Source organism: Palaemon carinicauda, chromosome 37 (assembly GCF_036898095.1).
Source record: "Palaemon carinicauda isolate YSFRI2023 chromosome 37, ASM3689809v2, whole genome shotgun sequence".
In the NCBI taxonomy this organism is placed as follows: Eukaryota; Metazoa; Arthropoda; class Malacostraca; order Decapoda; family Palaemonidae; genus Palaemon; species Palaemon carinicauda.
In genome coordinates this window covers 24,096,475-24,118,848 of record NC_090761.1, presented here as the reverse complement: position 1 = coordinate 24,118,848, position 22,374 = coordinate 24,096,475, and the positions used below count along the sequence as shown (strand labels likewise).

At 50.1% G+C, this 22,374-nt stretch overlaps 1 long non-coding RNA gene across 1 annotated transcript in view; it reads right to left on the bottom strand.

Moving 5' to 3' along the window:
* The window catches only part of LOC137629507 (uncharacterized), a 52,630-nt gene that overhangs the window by 28,638 nt on the left and 1,618 nt on the right, over positions 1-22,374 (bottom strand). Inside the window, exon 2 of the long non-coding RNA XR_011041523.1 lies at positions 21,983-22,114. This is a non-coding gene — a long non-coding RNA (uncharacterized lncRNA). The remainder of the gene's footprint in view (positions 1-21,982; positions 22,115-22,374) is intronic.

Here is a 22,374-nt window from a genome sequence, read left to right as displayed (position 1 = left end):
TCTGATCATTTTGTTAGCAAAGTTTACAACATTTCCATTCGTAGTTGACCTCGTGTTAAGTATAGGAATGTCTTTAAGTGCTTGTTCAACCTCGCGTTTTCTTTCAGTAATTTTAGCTGTTATATTAGTTGATTTAATTATCAACACATTTTTTTCCTTAACTTTGTCGGCAAATGTCGGTTTCTCCGGTTTTGGGTCTATCAATGTTTGAAGTGTTGCTTTAATTGAATCCCTATTCATGGCAAGAATGTCAACATTCTCAGTGAGTTCAGTAGTCTGGGTGGAATTTGCTGCGTGTGCGTTAAGGTCCGCAAGTTTGTTTTCCACGTCACCTATTTTCGTGTCTTGTTCGTTCAGGGCCAAATCTCTCACGTTCACATCTTCCTTTAGCTTTGATATTACTAAATTGGCTTGTCTGGCTTCCCGTATGCAGTGTGGGCATAACTAATCTAGGTCATTCCGTTCACTATCAGTGATGCCTATCACTACATGCACACATTTCTTATGGTAGAGTCTATTACATTCACATCCTATCCATTTTTTCCGTTCTCCTTCCGTGGTTTTACATATGAGGCAGAAATAGTTAGGAACAGACATAGTGTACAGTTTCTTATCACTTAGGTTTCTCCATAAGATTAACTAATATCTTTTCAATGATATTCTAAGCGAGAAACAGAAAGCTAAAACAATGGTTTAACGGAGCTCCGCGCAACACGTCCACACTCTAGCAAGTCATGTAAGAAGGAATGTCTCATCATTTGTAAATTAGAGGAGCGCAATTACTGGTTCCTCTGATCTGAATAATAAGCCTATTTCGCTCACTTTGGAACCACGCTGCTCTTCATCCTGAGAAAAGAACTGGTTTTCGGCAGTGTACCGCATGCTCTCTCTCTCTCTCTCTCTCTCTCTCTCTCTCTCTCTCTCTCTCTCTCTCTCTCTCTCTCTCTCTCTCTCTCTCTCAAAAAAGACATTTGTCAAACATCCTTAAAAACAGGGAAGAATAGCAGAGTCCTTCACCCTGACTGATGGTTTTGTTCACTTGGTCAGGAAGGAGAACAAACACCTTTAAAGGAAGAGTGACTTCCTGTATCCATTAGCGAGAAGACTTCCTAGTTTAGGTAGTTTCTCAGTACCGCACAAGCTGATCTATCGAGACTTCTTTAATGATTTCTTCTTCTTAGAAGTACAGTAGCAGCACCTGAAGACTAAGAAAGACGAGACAGGAGGAGGAAGAACTATAAGAGGTGTCGGGGCTTACACGATTCTTCTCCCCCGCCTTCTTCTCGATGGAGGTCTTGGAAACAACGAAGATGCTCCGAAGGTGTAAGAGGCTATGGGGGACTTTAATAGAAGCTGAAAAAACACCAGTATCACCTTCTTGACCCTATCCATACTGACAACCAAGTGCTTGATTCATGGGCAACATTCTTGAGTTCGTTTGAATAGCACTTCACCACTCTTACAGGACACAAAAGCAACTGATAAGGATCATCGGTTCAGAGCTTGAGTCTAGCAAGAAACTCTGGGATGAAGTTGAAAGCAACTTACCCCCACCCCAGAGAATGGACAATGTCACAAGGGAGACCATGTTAACCCTTTTAGACGAGGTTAAAGCAAGAAGAAACAATTTTCCGAGTTTGATCACGATTTGAAGCCCAATGTAACGACTCGCAAGAGAGACTGTGCAGCTTGCTGACCCTCTTAGCAGACGCTATAGGAAGCAGAAAGACTGTCTTGAAAGTCATCTCAATCAGAGACCCAATTTGATGGGCCTTTAAAGGAATGCAGAACTTCGGTGATATTTCAAGACGGTGATCTTACTCTCACATAGGGGCAAGTTTGCTCAAAGCTCTGTATGAGAATAGACAATTCTGCCGAAGAGGAAATATCAACTCCTTCCAGTCTATAGACCTGGCTCTAGGGCGAGCGATAGCCTTTCACAGCTGACACTGAGCAGAGTTTTTCTTCCTGGAGGCAGAGTAAAGCTTTGGCAATTAATGGGATAGTGGCTCTGCATGGAGAAACATCCGTTCCATGACACCAACTACTAAAGATTGCCCACTTAGCCTGATAGACCAAGGTCGATGACCTCCTGAGGTAACTAAACATCTAACGTGTAGGGATCTAAGTGATCTGTGAAAGATGTCTTCATACGGTTGACGCAGAATCTACGTCTGCAGCAGTACAAGGTCCAGGTACCATTCTGCCTTCGGCCATAGCAGAGCTCTTAGTCAATGATAGGTTGACTGCAGATCTCACCCTGTTGAGGACTTTCCTCGAGGCAGAATGGGGGAAATGAATACACATCGATTACCCCACTGGTGTTAGATAACATCCTGGAATGCCACCTGTGGGTCCGTTACAGCGGAAACTTTCGGTTGAGGACGTTGTAAAAACGTCTAGTACTGGCAAACTACACAGTCATTACTTTCTTTGCTATCTAAGGATTCAAAAACCATTCAAATCCAACTATCTAAAGTTCCTGTCCGATTGTCTACCAAAATGTTCTTCTTGCCAAGTATGAACCAGGCTGACAGGGAGATCACGATGTCTTCTGGTAGTTAGCAAAGTTGATGTGAAATAATACCTCTTTGCATGTCTAGGTACGCCACCATGATCGTGTTGTCACTCATCACTACTCCTTAGTAACCTGAAGGAAGCAGTTGAAGAGCAAGAAAAGTTGCTCTGAACTCCTGGAGGTTTACGTGGCATAGTTGATCTGATTCGGACCAAAGTCCAGAGGCCATATGCACCAGTGAAGAGCATAAAATCCAGGGGAGAAGAAAGAAGGATTACAACTCCTGAGATCGTTGGAGTCCAGACTCCACCAACTTTCTTTTGCTCTATCCTCACCGGAATGAGCATACCGGGAGGGTCCCTGCCCTGAGACCAAAAGTTCTTGATCTGCCAATGTAGTTAGCACATGCGGAGGTGGCCGTCTGGTACTAGGCACTCTAATGATGTCAGGTGACCTATCTGTGGCAGTGCACCTTCACCCGTCCATTCGCAAAGGACAATAATCTCGTTGGAGGACGAATCCGGGGAGGAGAGCTGATGAGCGGGACGACATATCACAGGCGGAGGAAACTGACTGTCCAGGGTTTGGTTCCATGGCATTGCCATCTCTGCCACCTGATTTTCAGGCATACCCACACTGGTAGTACTGCGAAGAGATTGCCTCCCCTAGTGGGAACATTATCCACATCTACCAGACTTCCCCCCTCGTCCTCTAACCTCCTTTCCCTGAAAGGGTGGTCTCTGGGGCTTACCCTTCTTGGCGTTGGACTACCGTGGACCATTCTTGAAGGCTTTATGGGCTTGTCTTGCAACTTGAGAAGCCTTAGGCAAAGCAGGTGCCGAAGAGATAGGCCAGGACATAACACCTCACTGAAGGAGAGTTTCGGCTCTACTTCCTCCACTTCTTTTGGTAACCTCGATATCCTTGAGAGAAAACAATGACAAAGTTTTCATGGAGTTCCAGAGATAAAGGATCTCTCTCCTTGGCACCTGCCTCTGAAACTTGGAGACGACAGCACTCACCAGGGGAGCATGCGAAGACAAAGCTTTGCATGCTAGCGAGTAAGGGATCACAAACTCAGGCAGAGAATTTTGACCGACCACTTCGCTGGTGGTTAGGTGCATAAAAGCTTGCAAGAATCATCCGCGAGATTCCAAACTAGCTTGCTCTGGAGAAAAGCACTCCTGCTTGTCCTTTCTCCCGATGGCGAAAGGCAAGCAACCTTATTCTCCCCTACTTGAACAGGTGCTCAAGTAGGGTGCAAGTTTCGTAAAGCTTGACCCTGCAAGGTGGCGAGCGCTTTACTGTGTCCTACGGACACGACAGCAAGGGGAAGGAGCTGCGTAAAGAGCTAGAGTGAGGCATGGAAGAGTCCATCACACGCTTGAACAGAGTCTGATGGACAAACTTGTTCAGAGCAGAGGTCGGCAACTAGGATTGAGACTGTCCAAGGTTCAGCCCCAAGGACCTCCAATCTCTCCCACCTGCACTTCAGGCATCCTTCCAACGGTAGTTGGGCAGGAAGAATGGCCTCCCTAGCAGGAAAGGCCACGTTTGCCACCTCTACCTCCTTTGCTTTAGTGCCCTTGCCATGAAAGGGCTGCTTAAGGTTCTGCTCCTTGGTAATGGATTGTCTCCAAGAGACTGACGCCTTATGAGCTTGTCTTTGAATGGGGAACAACCTCTGTAAAGACAGCGCCGAAGAATGGGGCCAAATGTCACTGCCTTGTGGAGGAGCGAGTCTTAGCTTGCTTTCCTCCGGCGCTTAGCAACTGCTTCAACATCTCCTGAGCTGAACAAATAATGACCCTCCATTGACAAACTGAGTAACTGGAGTGCTTCTCTCTTCAACACCTGCCTTTGGAACTTTGAAACAACAGAATCTCTCCATTTCAAGGTCCGATTCCCCCACTGGTTAGTAGCGTTGTGAGCAAGAAACTCATTAGCTCTCGATCCAAAAAGCAAAAAGCTATTCATTGCCTACTTATCTGGGTATGCCAGCTCCTCATTGGCAATCAGACAACCAACAGAGCAAGACTACTAGTCAATCCACGAAGTGGCCTGCAAAGTTGCCTTGGCAACCCTCTCCACGTTCGTGGCTTCTGCAGTCAAGAACGTTTCCTGTTATGCTACCAACTTGTACATGAGCATATAGTGTGCCAAAGCCGAGACCACTGGGTCCAGTGACAGTGGCGAGGGTTTGTCGTGGAGGATGTCATACTATATCCTTTTTTGCTGAACAAACGGCGTAGGAAGTAAACACGATGAGTTGCTGGCCCTCATTGAGATACCTATCCTAGCAATTTAGGAAATGACTTTCTTTCTGGCCCCCTTTACCATCCTAGACCAGAGCAGCTCTAACCTGGTCTTTACGGTTCGTGAGGCCTGACAAAAGAAGTTAAGGACCGTGTCCTTCCCTTTAGGAGGCGAGTACAGTACGTTGGATCACCCAATCCATTGATTTTCTTTTTGCAAGCTACCACCTGCATGTAGGAATGGTCTGACTCTCTTTAATCAATGACAAACATCTTAGGATCACCTGGCAGTGGCAGCACACCGTTCGAGTTGTCTGATGTGTCGTATTTCGACTTATCCAACTCCAGACTCACATCCATAGGATGATAGGTTTGGTCAGGTCAGATTCATCAACTGCTACCCCAACAGTGGAACGAGACCTAGAGGGGAGGTTCATGGCCAACGACAAGGCAGGTGCTGCACCGAGAGAGAATTCTGTCACTCTGGGTAATCGAACACTTTCAAAGGCAAGGTCTAGGAAGGGTTTTCATATCCTTCCCCTCCTGGGGCTTGGCTGTGAAGAAGGCTAAGAGACTGGCCGTTTTTTTCCAAGGGGCCCAAACTAGCAGCAAAGCCTGCGGAGGCACCATAGAGGAATTGCAGTGAAAAGGGGCTGCGACTACAGGGAGTTGTCTGCTGCGATCACCAGGACGCTCAAAAAAGCAAACTCCCAAGAGCTAGAGCAAGGTAGCGACGAATCGCACGCATGCTTACAAGGTACTTGAGGGTGGGATCACTCAAGTGAGGAAGCCCTTGCACACTGGTGAGAAAGACGACCAACCTCGTAGGGAGGAGGAACACCAGACTGCTAAGCAAGCTCAGAGTGTGCATTCAACACCCAGGGGATTCACGCATGTGGCTGGAACTCTAGCGAGAACCCACCAGCAGCTTCTCCAATGGGAGAGGATCTGCGGAGGAAATGTTTGCTTGAGACATGATACCAACGGGAAAGACCTCCCGTCAAGCAGCTTGGTGGGAAAGATTGTGACCAACCCCTGCTAAGCCCCAACTTTCAGCACACCCAAAAGCCATTCCTTCATGGAGGAACCTGAAAGCCCCAAGGAAGGTCATAAATGCCATAAGGTGTCAGGAGAGCATTCAGAAGAAAGGAGAGGAGAAGGATGGCAGGCTTATTCCTCACCAACAGTACATATTTGGTACCAAGATGGCTTGAATGCCCCTGCTGTTTCTTCTTGCCTCCCTTCTTCAGGGGTCGAAGTCTTGGAAACCAACGACAATGCTCCCATGGAGGAAGAGAACACATCAACAGATATAATGTCCTCTAGTGCAGCTGGAGGGGGTTAAGACACTTGGGGGGTAAGCCTCAGAAGTCATGGCATCGGCCAACACCTTGATAGCATATCCTTCCACAAATCCCCAGCAATTTCCAAGGAAGGTTACTTTATTAGGTCTAGTTTGTCATCATACAGACATCAGAGATAGTTGTGGAAAAGTTAAACAAGTATTACCTTCACTAGGAGAAGATAACTATTCCATTGATCCTGTGCATTCTCTGCGGGCAAGCCGAGTATGCATCCCATTCTTGATTCCATTTAGAGGATCCAGCATTGGAGGAACCTGAGGGAGACACAAAAGGTTGAGCAATGAGGAAGAAATGACAAAGCTATAAAAAATTTCCTTGGCATGATTTTTTTGCATCACTAACACTTATGTATACTTCTTCTCACAGGAAAAGGCTACGACTTTCTATTATCACAGGGGGATATATCCTAACAGTCAAGCTTCCTGAAAACATCACAGATAGTGGGGATCAGCAAAAATCTTCGACACAAACCGGTCAACCTCATTACTAGATGTATCAACACAGGCATACATCTAAACACTTCTCCAATTACTACAAACAAGATACAGTAGTGTGTCTACTGCTTGCGGTTGAGATTAAAAGTGGTCGTCTTGCTGAGTGATAGGTGACAGGGTACCTTATAACTACGCTGAAGACATACTATAGAACTAGATTATTATAAAACTATGGTTTGTATTCATGCAGGAACAAATATTGTGTGTATATCATTCTACCCATTGTCAAAACTATAATAGATCTAGCCTATCAGGTAGAAATATTTATCCATGCACCTTCACTAAACCCCATTTCAGTAGCAAAATATTCTGAAAACATTAATCGTCAGAAACATGACAAATTTGTAGATAATTTGTATTTTTCCTAACTATACAAACCTTATCTATTTATTAGGGGTTATACTTTTGACGGAGCTAAAATGACGAGCCATTAAAATTCAGCGAAGTTTAACTACCCACACCGCTAGTTAGCGGGGGTAGGGGGGGGTAGCTTGTTACCACTCCCGTTCACACACCTGTGATTTAGTCACTTTGCTTGGAGGTAGGACTTCAAGGGGGATAGGGATGGCGGGCAAGTTTGTATAAATAGCTAAGGTTCGTATAGTTAGGAAAAACATAAATTATCTACGAATTTGTCATTTGTTCCGTAACTGGAATACAAACCACGCTATTTATTAGGGGTGACTCACCCATTAGGAAGGGTGGACGTCCCTGCCAATCTGGCTTTTGTCTTTGCCCGGGGCTCCTTATCTGAGTATGTTAGTACTCAAAAATAAGGAGTCCCTGCCCTCGCTAAAACCTTGCTACGCAAGGTCCGCGGCCTATGCAAGCGGTGTGTTGAGACGTGCAGAAGTGTGACTGTCTAGGTAAAGTTATTCCGAGTCTATGTAGGAAAAACCTGACGTAACTAAGACTTTCCCAATACCACCTCGCCAGGGTATGGGGACTCAACAGTATTAGCTTAATACTAGGTACACAAGGGAGCATGGTTTACCTGCAGTGGTTTGAGGTCAGCTTATGCAGAGAACCCAGGATGCTGCTTTCCCCACGAGAGGGTAGGATGAAGAAAAGAATAAGAGCCAGTCAAATCTTTTCATTCACGCAGACTAAAACCGGGTAACAGTGCCCTCAACCTTCTGCTACTTGTCCAATAAGGAGCTTGAGGTATACAACTAGCTGTTGTTCTGCCACCGCCGGACCGATAGAGATCGTATTGAGTTCCGGTGGGTTACGTCTTGCAGGAGAAAGGTTGTGAAAGTCACCTGGAGCATTCACATCCTTTCTTGTAAAACCTGCGTCACAGAGTAATCTGCTAAGAAGGACCAGGGGCATAGCTATGCCCCTGACACTGTGAGTCATCATGTCGAGATGATGTTTCGGTGATCCTCCTCTAGTCTCTCCCAGTGCTGATAACAAGAGAAGGGACCCGGGTGGGCTGTTGCCGTTTTCTTTAGGTAAAGTCTCATACCTTACCCTGGGTACAGTAACAGATGATCTGGATCGTCCGTTACCAAGTGGAAACTTGTGTAGGATCTGTCACCTCTGGAGACTGTGTATGGCGACATACTCAGAGACGAAACTGAACATAGTCTTTCGCCCTTCTCAATAATGAGCGATGTTGAAAGAGAGACCATGAAGTTCCTTGACTCGTATGGTTGCTGTCCGAGTGTGTAGGAACATTGTGTTCTTAAATCAGGAGAAAATTTGTTGCCTGGTGAAGTGGAACGTAAGGAGGTCTCTTTAGGGATCGGAGAATTTGAACCATGTTCTGAGAGGAAGGTCTCAATTCCAACTGGGGAAAGGCAAGTTGTAAGTCTGTACGAGTTAGGAAAAGTCTATCGATGAGAGGGTGTCCCTTTCTTTCAGTTTGAAGGTGAAGGATCAAGGTTGAGTGATCATCTTTACCTGTCGAAACTGAATAGAGGGTCTTTTCCTCGTGTATATACTCGAGGATTCCGCTATTGCTGGAATCGAGGTATCGAGTGGAGAGAGACACTTTCACATGACACCAACCACACAAGACGTTATACTGCCTGGTAGACTGATGCTGAGGAATTCCTCAGATATCTAGACAACCTTTTCACAAAAGAGGTCTCCAGGCGTACAATCATAGCAAAGCTATGGCTTGTGGTAGGTGTCGAAGTGGGTTGTCTGTGATGTGGAGAGGGTTCTCTTGGAGACTCTATCAGGAGCTCCAAAAGGTTTGGAAACCGTTCTGCATGATGCCATAGCGGAGCTAGGAGTCCTTGAGAGGTTGACCGATGTTCTAGCCTTCTTGAGTGCCCTTCTCCAAATAAAACAGGGACGAGACGTAAACGTCATTGTTGTACCCACCGTTGTTGCCAGAGCCTTGGTGTCTAGGGCTGGGGAGCAACAGCAGCCTGAGATTCAGGAGCGTTGCGAACAGATCCCTAGTTGGAGGACCCCGTAAAGTCGGGACTTTGTCAGCTACAAGGCGATCCAAAGTCCATTCGTTATACCTTATCTGAAATGCAGTGCACAGATTGTTGGCGAGCACGTTCTTCTAGTCTGGAATGAAGCGGGCTGATAGTGGTACCAAATGGACTTAGGCCCATCTTATTGTTTATACTGTTAGATGGGAAGAGGCTACGAGCAAGATCCTTCTTGCTTGTCGATGTGAGTCTATATGGTGTGTGGTGTGTCGTCCATCACATCACTGAGTGGTCTGTTAGGAACCGTTGAGGCTGCTGAATGACCGGAAAGTTGGCCTTCATCTCTTAAGAGATTTAAGTGAAGGTACTTTCGGACTCTGTCCAGAGGTCGTGAGGTGCAGCACTATGGTCCCTCCTCTCTTCTCTTGATGTGTTCAAAGCACAACCTCAAGTCCGAGGGGTGGGGAAGGATGAAAAGGTTATGCCGCTCTGTAGATTCTCGACTGACACCCATCCCTTGAGGTTTGTCCAAACTTCTGGTACCATGGGGGTCAGAATGTTTGGGGGATCGAGGGTCTGATTCCAGTTCGACTCAAGTCCCTTTGGAATGGGAGTTGTTCTCGTTTCGAGAAGGTTTTGTGGAGATTGGTGTCTAGAATCATTCCCAGATACACCAGTCTTCTAGGAGGGAAGTAGGGAAGACTTCCGCAGGTTTACCCTGATCACTGGATCTTGGGAAAAAAACTTCAGATGTTCCGGTGTTAATGCAAGGTTGCCACTGAGTCTGCTAAGGTCAGTCAGTCGTTCCGAGACAGAGGAGACAGAAGCCGATCCTGTGAGACCAGGATGGGTGTACGTAGTGGAAAGACTGAAGCACAGTGCCTTGAACTGGTGTTTCTTGTTTGACTAGACTGAATCTTCCAACCTTCCTAGATGGATGGTTTAGACCTGGGAGTAACTGTCCTTTAGGTCCAGCGTGCAAATGAAGACCTGAAGTCTTAGCCCTTGTTCAAAATCCAACATGGTGTGGACATCGACCCAAAGGGACAGCTCCTTGCGGATCCTTTTGCATGGAAGATTGTCGATGCTGGAGTCTTGACTCGTGTCGTAAAGGATCAGGCGCTATACCCAGTGTAAGAATTTTTCTCTGAGAGAGAATTTCTTTAACTAACAGAAGGAAGTCAACGTTTAGCCTTACCATGCGCCCTGATGGGATTGATGCTATTCCTTAGAATAGAATCAATCTGGCGAATGTTAATCAATGGTTAACCGTTGAGTATCGTGGTTACTGTGCAGTTGGAGAGTGCTCGCAAGTAGTTCCCTGTCGACAAGCCATTGATGAGAGTTGTCGAACGTTTGTCGATCACTTTAGCGTGATGGCGAATGGCCAGTAGCGAGAAGTATGTTGTATACCTTCTGATCTAGGAAACTACGGGAAGAGGTTGACAAATAAGTTCGAGCCACGAACTGCTGGCGAATTGCCAATGACTGTTGAATAAGAGGTCTGTGAGCCGATGGTGAGTTAGAGATCAGCAAGCTGATTATGGTCCCCCCTGGTTGGTCAGAGATGAGCAAGCTGAAGATGGGTTGGTCAGAGATCAGCGAGCTGAGTTCAATGATCGAAGAATAATGAGCTGCCCATCGGTGATCTAGTGATCAGCAAGCAATCGGTGATTGGAAACGCTAGCAATCGGAGATCGTTAGTCATTGGAGGGACTAGAGGTCAAAGATCAGCGTTAAGCTAGCAATTGGCGACCTAGCGATCAGTAAACCGTGAATTAGCCATCAGCAAACAGTGATCTAGAGATCACAGTGTTGATGCTTTCCTGTTTGCTGATGGTGGTCTGTCAAGGAAAAAAGAAACTTCAGAAGAGACAGGGACCAAGGATTCCACGTTTCGATTCCCCTTGTAAGATGGAATCTTCGGGATCTTGAATCCTTCTGTGAAGCCTTATTCCTCTTTTCCCGGAGGCAATGTTATGTGTTTGCGGGGAGGAATAGGGCAATGGTGACCTGTCCAAAAAGTTTTATTCTTTTTTACTGCCTATTGCACGAGTGTGTAGGAGAGGACTAGAGCGATGGCACACAGGATGATGCTGGTGCTCAATTTCTGCCTGGAGAGCAGGTAAGCGCTGGCTCTTAGGCAAGAGCTGGTGCATTGGATCTGCAAGCCCTGACTCTTTGGCAAGAGGTGGCGCATTGCATCTGAGACCGCAACTGCGCAGGAGGGCGCAGGAAAGTGCGAAAGAGCGCTGACGCGCAGTAAGGCACTGTATAGTTTTGTGCATTCTCCCTAGAATGCGCCAGCGTATGACTGGTTACCCAACGGCGGGTGCATTGGCGCGTGCATGAGAGTACTACGTGGAGACTGCTGACGCGCGCATGAAGACCGTCGGCGCGCGTGTGCGGTAGAATATTGGCGCGCTCACGCGCATGGAAAATCATCGGCGCGCAAGCGGGAGACCGTCAGCGCCCGAGCGCGGAAGACTGTTGGCGCACGCACAAGGCTACTGGCGAGCGGGCGTGCGCACGGAAGACTGTTGGCGCGCACGCGGGAGACTGCTGGCGCGCGCACGAAGGTAGCGCTAGTAGGTTGGCAGGTCAGCTGGCAGGACGACCAGAAACTGGGATGAGCCCTTTGAAAGGGCAAACATCCATGATGGAGACCGTAAAGGTCCACGGAAGAGTTCAGGACCGAAGTCCAAGGACTAACAGCGGTGTAAGGTTGCGTTGGTAGATCAGTAGGTCAGCTGGCAGGACGATCAGGAACTGGGATGTGCCCTTTGTAAGGGCAAACATCCACCGATGGGGACCGTAAAAAGGTCCGCGTTAAGAGTCCAGGACCAAAGTCCAAAGGACTACCAGCAGCGCAGGGATATGTTGGTAGATCGGCAGGTCAGCTGGTAGGACGATCAGGAACTGGGATGTGCCCTTTGGAAGGACGAACATCACTGATGGCAACCGTGAAAGGTCCATAGAAGAGACCAGGACCGAAGTCCACGGACTAAGTTGCAGCGCAAGGTTGCGCTGATAGGTCTGCTGGTAGGATGATCAGGAACTGATGAGCAGCGTGATCCTCTGAAGAGGTGTCTCTATGAGTGGCCTCTCTCGTGAACACTTTGTAGAAGAGACTTGAAGACGCCCGTGATGACGCCCATGAGGGCCGGTGGATCAGCAAGCTGACCTTTAACAGTAGCGATCCTCCGATGAGGACTTTCTATGAGTGGCCTCTCTCGCGAACGAGAGAGGTGAACACTTCGTAGAAGAGACTAGAAGACGCCCATTGAGGGCCGGTGGATCAGCAAGCTGACCTTTAACAGTAGCGATCTTCCGAAGAGGAGTCTCTATGACTGGCCTCTCTCGCGAACGAGAGAGGTAAGCACTTCGTAGAAGAGACTTGCCAAGACCGTGCTCCGTCCCTGAAGGAAGAGAAACTCAGCAAGGGGGGAGAGAAGTCTGGCCGAAGGCAGCAACAGCAGTCGGAGACAATGAATTTATTAAGATGTGGGAAGTTCTCCCTCTAAAGGGAGAAACAACCTCACACCTGGGGAGGAAACTTTCCCTCGGAAGGGAAGTTGTCCAACCCCTGGAGGCGAACCTCCTTTCGCGTTCTAAGATGATCTGAAGCGCTGGTCATGTTGTCACGGGAGTACTTCTAAGATAAGGGATGACACCCATGACGACGTCCTCTGAAGGACGGCAGTGACAGCAGATTCCCCAGGCATGAACAGCACAGTTCTGCTTCGTTGGCACTCTTAGTCGAACGAAGAAAAACTGCATAGTTAACTGGGAAAAATGACAAATTCGAAGATAATTTGTATTTTTCCTAACCATACAAACCTTAGCTATTTACAAAGGGTTTACCTTTTAGCGCAGCTGAAATGACGAGCCAATAGTTTTAACGAGGGTTAATTACCCCCGCGCTAGTTAGCGGGGGGTGGGGAAGGGTAGCTTGCTACCCCTCCCCCCTCCACACACCGGTGACTTGCTTCACTTCACTTAGAGGTAGGACTTGACTTGGGGGTCAGGGATGGCGGGCACATATGTGTAAATAGCTAAGGTTTGTATGGTTAGGAAAAATACAAAGTATCTTCGAATTTATCATTTGTCCCGTAACCGAAATACAAACCACGCTATTTACAGAGGGTGACTTACCCCTTAGGAAGGGTGGAAAGTCCCCAGCCTTACTGACTTCGGCTTGCCCGGGGGCTCGATCCCTCAGTGAGCAGCACTAGAGAGAGGGAGCCCCTGTACCTCACAAGTTCCTAGCATCGCTAGGAACGAGTGGCCTACATAAGCAGTGTGAGGAGGAGAGTGTGACTCGTCCTATGAAGTTGACCTTGAGACCTTCAGATAGGAATTCTAGGATAGGACGTTCCCAATACCACCTCGTCAGGGTATGGGAGACGCAACAGTATTAAGCTTAATACTAGGAGCACAAAGAAGCATGGGTTACCTGCAGAGGTCGAGGTCAGCTATGCGAGGACCAGGATGCTGCTTCCCCAAGAGAGGGGAGAATGAAGAAAGAAGTAAGGGTCAGACATACTCTTTCATTCACGCAGACTAAGACCGGGTAACAACGCCCTCAACCTACTGCTACTTGTCCAAAAAGGAGCCTGAGGTTAGACCAGCTGTTGTGCAGCCACCACAGGGCCGATAGAAAACGTATCGAGGCTCCTGTGGGTCACGTCTTGCAGGTAGTGGGCTGTGAAGGTCGTTTGACGCTTCCAGACCCCAGCTTGAAGTACCTGCGTCACAGAGAAGTTTCTCTTGAAGGCCAGGGATGTAGCAATACCCCTAACATCGTGGGCCCGAGGGCGACGTGACGGAGGAGGGTCAGGATTCAGGGCATGGTGGATAACCCTTCGAATCCAAGCTGAGATGGTGTTCCTAGTGACCCTCCTCTTAGTCCTGCCTGTGCTCACAAAAAAAGCTCGCACATGAGGACGGACTGCAGCCGTTCTCTTCAAGTAGTGCCTCAGACACCTCACTGGACATAGTAGCAGCTGGTCTGGGTCGCTTGTTACAGAATGGAGACTCGCGATCCTGAAAGAGTCGAACCGAGGATCCGGCACTCCAGGATTCTGAGTCTTGGCAACAAACTCAGGGACGAACCTGAACGTTACCTCCCCCCATCCCCTTGAATGGGCGATGTCGTACGAGAGACCATGAAGTTCACTAACTCACTTGGCCGAAGCCAAGGCGAGTAGGAAAGCCGTCTTCCAAGACAGGTGGCGATCGGAGGCCTGGCGTAATGGCTCGAAGGGAGGTCTCTTAAGAGACCTGAGGACTCGAACCACGTTCCAAAGAGGGGGTCTCACTTCCGACTGGGGGCAGGTAAGCTCATAGCTACGTATGAGTAAAGAGAGTTCTAGCGATGAAGAAATATCCACGCCCTTCAATCTGAAGGCCAAGCTTAAGGCTGAGCGATAGCCTTTCACTGCCGAGACAGAAAGGCGCATTTCTTCACGCAGATACACGAGGAAGTCCGCTATTGCTGGAATAGTGGCATCGAGTGGAGAGATACCCCTTCCACGACACCAACCACAAAAGACTCTCCACTTTGCTTGGTAGACTCCCTCAGAGGACCTTCGCAGGTGCCGAGACATTCTCTCCGCAACCTGTTGCGAAAAGCCTCTCTCCGCGAGGAGACGCTGGATAGTCTCCAGGCGTGAAGCCGAAGCGAGGCTACGGCCCTGTGAGGGACGCCGGAGTGGGGTTGTCTGAGAAGCTCGTGTCGTGGAAGAAGCTCCCTCGGGAGCTGCAGAAGGTCCGGAAACCATTCCGAGTGATGCCATAGCGGAGCTATCAGAGTCATCGAACAGTTGACCGATAGTCTGGTCCTGTTGAGCACCCTTCTCATCAGACAGAACGGTGGGAAGGCGTACACGTCGATGTTGTCCCACCGTTGCTGGAAAGCATCTTGCCAGAGTGCCTTGGGGTCCGGGACTGGGGAGCAGTACAGGGGCAGCTTGAAGTTCAAGGCTGTCGCGAACAAGTCCACAGTCGGGGAACCCCACAAAGTCAGGACTTTGTTGGCTATCTGAGTATCCAAAGACCACTCGGTACTCACTATCTGCGAAGCCCTGCTCAGACTGTCGGCGAGTACATTCCTCTTGCCAGGAATGAAGCGAGCTGATAGTGTTATCGAGTTGGTTTCGGTCCACCTCAGAGTCTCTACTGCAAGATGGGATAGCTGTTGCGAAAAAGTGCCTCCCTGCTTGTTGATATAAGCCACTACCGTGGTGTTGTCGCTCATCACCACCACGGAGTGACCCGCCAGGGACCGTTGGAACTGCTGAAGAACCAGAAAGACGGCCTTCAATTCTAGCAGGTTGATGTGTAGGCACTTTTCTGATTCTGACCAAAGGCCTGAGGCCCTCTGGTTCAGAACGTGCGCCCCCCACCCTTCTTTTGACGCGTCCGAAAACAGAGTCAATTCCGGGGGAGGACGAGAAGACTCACTCCCTTCCGCAGGTTCTCGTCGACCAGCCACCACCGCAAGTCTGTCCGTTCCAGAGACCCCATTGGGATCAGAATGTCCGGGGAATCGGATCCTTGATTCCACCGGGACTTGAGCCGCCATTGAAGGGATCTCATCCTGAGGCGGCTGTTTGGAACTAGACGGGCCAGGGAGGATAGGTGGCCTAAGAGACGCAACCACGATTGGGCGGGGAGTTCTTTTCGCCTGAGGAAGGGTTCCGCCACCCTCCTCAGTCTTGCTATCCGGTCGTCTGATGGAAAGGCTTTGTGGAGATTGGTGTCTATTAGCATGCCTAGATAAACCAGTCGTTGGGACGGCTGCAGAGAGGACTTCTCGAGGTTTACCACGATCCCCAGATCCTGGCAAAGATCCAGAAACCTGTCTCGGTGCCGAAGAAGGGTCGACTCCGAGTCTGCTAGGATCAGCCAATCGTCCAGGTAACGAAGGAGACGAATGCCGTTCCTGTGCGCCCAAGATGAAATCAGGGTGAACACTCTGGTGAACACCTGAGGAGCTGTGGAGCGACCGAAACACAGCACCTTGAACTGGTAGATCTTGTTGTCTTGGCAAAATCTCAGGTACTTCCTGGAAGACGGATGGATTGGGATCTGGAAGTACGCGTCCTTTAGATCCAGTGTGCACATGAAGTCTTGTAGTCTCACCGTAAGTCTGACCGTGTCTGCTGTCTCCATGCTGAACCGGGTTTGTTTGACAAACCTGTTCAGAGCTGAGAGATCGATGACGGGTCTCCAGCCTCCAGTAGCCTTCTCTACAAGAAAGAGTCGACTGAAGAAGCCTGGGGAGCCGTCCACGACCTCCTGGAGAGCACCCTTCTCGAACATGGTCTCGATTTCGGCCTGAAGGGCCAGCCCCTTTGCCGATCCCGTGGCATAGGAGCTCAACGACACTGGATTTGCTGTCAGGGGAGGTTGAGATGCTGTGAACGGGACGCGATAGCCTTGGCCGATCACTGAGACCGTCCAAGCATCGGCCCCGTGTTGCTGCCACCTGCGGACGCAACGCTGAAGGCATCCCCCCACAGGTGGACATGCAGGGGGACTGCCACCCCTAGGGCTTGCGGCCGCAGCCGCCACCCCTAGGAGTCTTGCCTCCCCTGGAGGACTTACCGCCCCTCTTGACCTTGGCTGGAAAGGGCTGGGGCTTAGACACCACCTTCTTAGCTGCCGGTACCTGTTTGGGAGCCTTACGAGGCTGTTGCTGCTGTTGTGGCGGGGCTGGAGGCTTATAGGGCCGAGTTGTAAGGGCCCTATGGAGGAGGGAGTCCGTGCTGGATTTCCTCCACCTCTCAGCCGTTCGCTCCATGTCTTGAGGCTCAAACAGGTTCTCCCCCAGAAGGGAAGCATGTCGGAGCCTACACACATCCACGGCGGGGACCTTCGGATGGAATCTCTCGGACACAGCATCGCGACGCTTCAACACCGAGTTGGCCCACAGGGTGGTAACCTGGTGCGCCAAAAACTCGATGGAGCGGGTGCCCGAGAGCAAGAAGGTCTCTAGGGCCTTCCTATTGGTCTCCTTGGACAGGTCCTCTGATCGCAATAGGATGCCCAGAGATCCTAGCCAAAAGTCCAGCCACGAAGTGGCCTGCATGGCACACTTAGCGACCTTCTCGTGGCTAAGGATCTCTGCCGCCGAGAACGACACCTGCCGGGCAGAGAGTTTCTCAAGGGGAACTCCCTTCGCCAGCTCCTCCACAGAGTGATGGAGAGGAAGAGCGAGGTTGTGCTCACCCAGGATCTCGAAATACCTCCTCTGCTGAAGACGAGGAGGAGGAATGAGCTTGTTCCCGGCAGTGGAACGACTGGAGGAGGCAAGAAGTGCGAGCTGAGCGTTGGCCCTAGCCCTGGCACTCTTCAGCCCCCGAGACCAGGGCAGAGCTGCACTGGTCTTAGGGGCCTTCCGAGCGTCAAACACTCCATCCAAAATCATGTCTTTGCCTTCACAGGGGGCGATGACTGGATTCATAAGCCCGTTAAGTTGCCTTATCAGGCTTAGGACCTGCCAGAAGGCATGTTCGGATTCTTGCTGTTCTCCTCCCTGCGGGCTGGCAGCTAAGTCTCCTGCCCCAGGGATCTCTTCCTGGGGTGACACGTGGACATTCCCCCGGGTAGTCGTGGGTTCCTGACGAATCCTTGCAGAGGATTTAGGGACGGTCTTGGAGTCCTTGGATTCCCTCCTGGGAGGGATACAGGATCCCAACAACGAGGTTCGAGGGGCCCCTTCCTCACGAGACGATTCTCCTGCATGAAGCGAAGTCTTCCCCCCTGGTGCCGAGGGGAAGACTACCGCCCCACTGGACTCACCTGAGGACGGAAAGGCCTCGTCCACGGGAGAAGGAGAGAGCACTCGTGCAGGAGAAGGGACCTTCGCGACCGACCTCTTGGGAACCAACTTCGCCCTGGGGGAAGTCACCACGAAGTCCACTCTTCTCTTTCTCTTCAGCGTAGGAGAGACAGCCGTTGGTTTGTCACCCTGGCCGGCGAGTGCTGGTTTCATAACCCTCACTAACGCCCGTGCCAGAGGACCAAACCAAGTCTGTTGCTGAAAGGACACAGAGTCCGAAATCCTCGCTAAAGGGAAAGGGATCGGGCGATCCTTTGGAGTGGACACCACGGTACCTGCCTGAAAAGAAGGTGGGGAAGAATGATGTACGTCCTGCACTACCAACCTGTGTTTGGGTAGAGGTGATCCCGAGTGCCGTCTAGGAGCACGCGTTCCTGCTGCTACCACCGGCTGCGGAATTCGCCGCGAACGATCTTCGCGCGAGGGCGAATGGTCGCTCGGGAGCGCGGGCGAGCGATCGCGCGGGCGCGCAAGTGGATGATCGCGCGGGCGCACAGGCGAGCGGTCGCGCAGGCGAGTGAACGCGAGGGTGGGCAGGTGAATAAACGCGTGTCCGAGGCGACGAACGCAAGCGTTGGCGCGACGGCGAGGAAACGCGCTGCCGCGTGGGTGAGGAAGACCGCTCGATGTAGATCCACAGGCGATCGATGATGAGCTGGTGAGCGCGGTCGCGCAGGTTGGCGATGGCGCGATGTGGCATGTCGACGTGTTGGCGAGCGATGGCAAGCAGCATGCGCAGGTGAATGACCGCGCAATGGCGAGCGATGGCGAGCAGCATGCGCAGGTGAGTGATCGCGTGATGAGGTGCGATGGCGATCAGCATGCGCAGGAGGGCGATCGTGTGATGGCGAGCGATGGCGAGCAGCATGCGCAGGAGGGCGATTGCGTGATGGCGAGCAGCATGCGCAGGTGGGCGATCGCGTGATGGGGAGCGATGGTGATCAGCATGCGCAGGAGGGCGATCGTGCGATGGCGAGCGATGGAGAGCAGCATGCGCAGGAGGGCGATCGCGTGATGGCGAGCGATGGCGAGCGATGGAGAGCAGCATGCGCAGGAGGGCGATCGCGTGATGGCGAGCGATGGCGAGCAGCATGCGCAGGTGGGCGATCGCGTGATGGGGAGCGATGGTGATCAGCATGCGCAGGAGGGCGATCGTGCGATGGCGAGCAGCATGCGCAGGAACTGGAAGATCGCTGGCGCGTTGGCGAACATGTGTTTTTGACACACGCGCAGCACGATGTTGCGTAGCCACAGGACCAGGTAGATGGTGAGCAGGGAGCTCAGCAGGAACTATAGGATGGTCAGAGACCGCAAGGCGATGGTCCTCAAATGAGCGCTGACTCTCAGAAGAGAACTGACTAGCAGGAGAGCGCTGGCGAGGAGGGCGAACATCAGGAGAGAGCCGACGAGCAGGTGAGCGTCGGCGAGCAGGAGATCGCCGACGAGCAGGAGAGCGCTGAAGATCAGGAGAGCGCTGGCGAGCAGGAGAGCGCCTGTGCGCTAGCACTGCTCGAGGAAGGGAAGGATCCCTTAGCCCCGAAGGGACCGTTGCCCGTCGGGTGACGAGTTCTCCAGAAGGCGAAGATCTGGCAGGAGATGGTGAACGGTCTGCAGAGAGGTTCAAGGAAGACGGAGCTGTAGGTTGAGGCTGACGAGGAGAGTCCCCCTCGGAGGATGAAGACCCAAAAAGGCGCCTCTTAGTCCCCCTGTAAGGGGAAGGGAGGCCCTTGCGGCGTAGCGGACGGTGAGCCTTACGGCGGAGGCGGCCTCGGGGAAGATCGTCGGGACCATCGGTCCTCCGAAGAGGAGTCTCCGTCAAAGCACTTCCCTCAGAAGGAAGCTGAGCAGCAGCAGAGACCGAAGGACTCACTTCCCCCTTCGAAGGATGTACGGAAGGGGGAGGAGAGCCTTTAGCACCGTCATCCGCAACAGCACCCGCGGCGGATTGCCCAGCCACGTCAGAGGCCTCTGTCACCACGACGTCGACAATAGACAGAGGGTCTACCTCTTCTACCGCCGGCGACTGCTTAACAGCGGCCCCCAACGAGACCAGGTCAATAAAAGCGACCCTGGAGGGCAAGCCCTTAAGCCCCAGGGACGACCAAATCTGTAAAAGATCATCATTGGTTAAGGCATTATCAATAACCTCGACCGGAGGAGGAGGGGGAACCGCCTCGCTATGGGAGGCGACGCCCTCTCCTCCCACCCAAGGTCGGGAAACAGAACAAGGGCCTGTGCTCCCACTCGGCCGACTCTCCTTAGGAGGCGGACGAGGGGGAGCTTTGGAGGAGGTTTGGGCGGCGGAAGAAGAGCCCCGAGAACCTTCCTCCTTCAAGGCTAACCCCAAAGGAGAACGGTCTCTCTTGGACTTCTTCTTACGCCGACGGCCAAACCTCTCCCACTGGGAGACAGACCACTCCCTGCCCTCACGGCACATGTTCTCCTGGTCACACCGTCGGCCCCGACATTGAGGGCAGAGCGTGTGCGGATCCGTAGTTACGTCCGACATGAAAGTCCCACAAGGACGACCGGCAACTCCAGGGCATGTACGCATTGTAAAGAAATAATAATGAAGGTCAACTTCCAACCAACACACACGCTGAAAAGAAAAAGCAGAAAATTAAAGGCTGTCACGAGGACGATGAGCAGACACGTCTGATCACCGCCGAGCCAAAAGTGAAGAGAAGCAAGTCACCGGTGTGTGGAGGGGGGAGGGGTAGCAAGCTACCCTTCCCCACCCCTCGCTAACTAGCGCGGGGGTAATTAACCCTCGTTAAAACTATTGGCTCGTCATTTCAGCTGCGCTAAAAGGTAAACCCTCTGTAAATAGCGTGGTTTGTATTTCGGTTACGGAACAAAAACAAAATTAATCATTTAACAGAAATTCCCTAGGGAGGAACTCCAAAGAGGAAAAGGTGAACAACCTCAAGAAGAGAAAGACCGTAGTCAATCTATGAGATGCCACATTCCCTTCGCTCAGAAATCCATGTTTCCCATAGGAAAATGGAAAAGGCGAAGACAATAGTTGAATGAAGAGGGTCCAGGCGATGATGATTCCCCTGCGGTGGCCGAGTTAACGGTTATATGCCAATGGGAAGACTGATGGACCAGAGAGGGAGAGGTCATTCCCAACGAAGTGGAACTGTCCTGGCCTTGCTAATCTACGCAAGTGTTGTTGTCGTATATGTATCACACACACAGCACAAACACTGAGAAGGAAACTCATCACATTTCTATACACATATATATACATAAGCATTAAGAATGTTTTCATACATATACATGTATAAGAAAAAGTAAGTTATAAGACAAAAATTAATGGCAGTCCAGAATAGGCGAGGAGGGAGAGAGGAAAAAACTGCTCTCCATCCGAGCTAAAAGTAAAGTGCTAAATCACAGGTGTGTGAACGGGAGTGGTAGCAAGCTACCCCCCCTACCCCCGCTAACTAGCGGTGTGGGTAGTTAACCCTCACTAAATTTTAATGGCTCATCATTTCAGCTCCACCAAAAGTATAACCCCAAATAAATAGCGTGGTTTGTATTCCAGTTACGGAACAAAAGTATTTTCAAATTTGATGAAAGGGTTAAACTAAGAGATTCGTCTACAAATAATTCTTTTTTTAGGAGTGAAGGTGTTTAGGAAGCTAACAAAGGGTTGCAACTTAGTCACACGGTAAGCTAAGGATACAGTAGGGGAGTAGTCAAGGATACGGCTCCTTGGTTAGGTTAGAAAAGGTAACCTTAGGTTTCATGGTGCCCTTAAGTTTGTTTCCTTACTAAAATGTGGTTTTCCAGTTATAAATGAAATTTCAAATATTTCCATTAAAATTGTTGAAAATACTTTCAAATACACAAGGAACATGGTGCCTCTGAATATCAGCAGCCAGTTCCTCATGTTTGGATTGAAAATGGACATTAACTAAACCAAACTTTCCCCCTAATCTAACCTACAAGCGTTGTCCTTACCTACTTACTAATGAGGGGGGATAACGCCCCTTACACTGCCATATGCTAATGTAGCCATGATCATAGATACACCCCAGGGACATTTCTTATTTTCTTTTCAGGAATATAGGGTAAACCAAATATAATACAACTGTAAATCCTTACCTTATACTGTATTCTTACTCGGTGAACAGCAAGGGAGTTAATTTATACCACTAATTTCAAAAATTAGCCAAACGCATCAATACACCTTTCAAGTGCCTGACGGTCAACTCTGCTATTGTTTACATTTTCAACCTGTAAATAGGAACGTTGGTAAGCAACACAGGCTAGGCTAGATACATCAGATATAAATGAAACATGTCCATTTTGACCTGATTAAACAAAGAGAAGGAATATAATATTAAAAAGAAATTTATAAGGAATGAATAAGAGCAATTAAACTCAGATAATTGCGTCTACTTTGACCTTAAAGGAACTGCCATCACAGGCAACAGATTACTTTTTGTTTAGATAACACATCAAGGTATATTGAATATGGATAAACAGGTTGATAT